A 947-nucleotide genomic window follows, 5' to 3' on the forward strand; every position below is an offset into this window, starting at 1 on the left:
AGTCGTAGACTCTTGTTGCTGATATGGCGACGGCGGTGGTCATCGTTGGCTGGACGAAGCTGTTGAAGTGGTCGCTGGCTGATTGTTGCTGCTGCTGTCGTGTGGTACACGGAACAGTCTCTAAGAGAAACTGGACCGAGACAAATTTGTGGGGTATGAGTTGATCTATTTTCGCGTTAAGAGGGCTCACCAGATAGCAGAAATATACTCTATCACGTGACCTTATTAGGGGCCGTGATTGGTCAGTTTGCGTTCTGGCGGGAACGGTTCGAAGAAGTTGCCGATTCGAATATTAATCAGTCACGTGATGACAAGGAATGGGTTCTCTACTACGCTCGCATTTATTTATATTTAAATGAGAAGATTGTATGTAATGGCGATAGTAGTTTGTATCTAATGGCGGGAGGTAGTTTCACTACATATATATTCATACATATTGATCTGTCTTAGCAACATTATAGGCCGCCAAGTCAATTCAATGCATTGATAGTATTTTTATGGACTGCAACGTACAGCATATGTAAATTAGAATTGTACCCCTAGACCTATGAGACCACCTACCCATACAGGTAACAGCCTAGTGTCCCCATGCCTTAAGACGGTACTGCGAGAGCTATCTATCCATCCATCCATTTATCTATCTTTTTATTCATCCATCCATCTATCTATCTGTGAGATTCTCAGCTTTTTTAGCTGCTATTTCTGAACTTCGGTATATGGTGAAGCAAACATTTGCTGATCCCTTAATTATGTTTATAAATATATATGAGCTTTTAAATAAGTTCTCCACCAACAATGGTGCTTTCATACCGATGAGCTTGGTAAAAATTGTTAATTGTTAATTGATTTATTAATTAATAAATTGATAATCCTTTACCCTTTTAATTTGTAATATCTATCTATCTATCTATCTATCTATCTATCTATCTATCTATCCATCCATCTAT

At 38.6% G+C, this 947-nt stretch overlaps 1 protein-coding gene across 2 annotated transcripts in view; it reads left to right on the top strand.

Moving 5' to 3' along the window:
* LOC106873025 (folylpolyglutamate synthase, mitochondrial) overlaps positions 1-947 on the top strand; it is a 43615-nt gene that overhangs the window by 8899 nt on the left and 33769 nt on the right. The gene's annotated exons all lie outside the window — the stretch shown is intronic.

Source organism: Octopus bimaculoides, chromosome 1, assembly GCF_001194135.2.
Source record: "Octopus bimaculoides isolate UCB-OBI-ISO-001 chromosome 1, ASM119413v2, whole genome shotgun sequence".
Taxonomy (NCBI): Eukaryota; Metazoa; Mollusca; class Cephalopoda; order Octopoda; family Octopodidae; genus Octopus; species Octopus bimaculoides.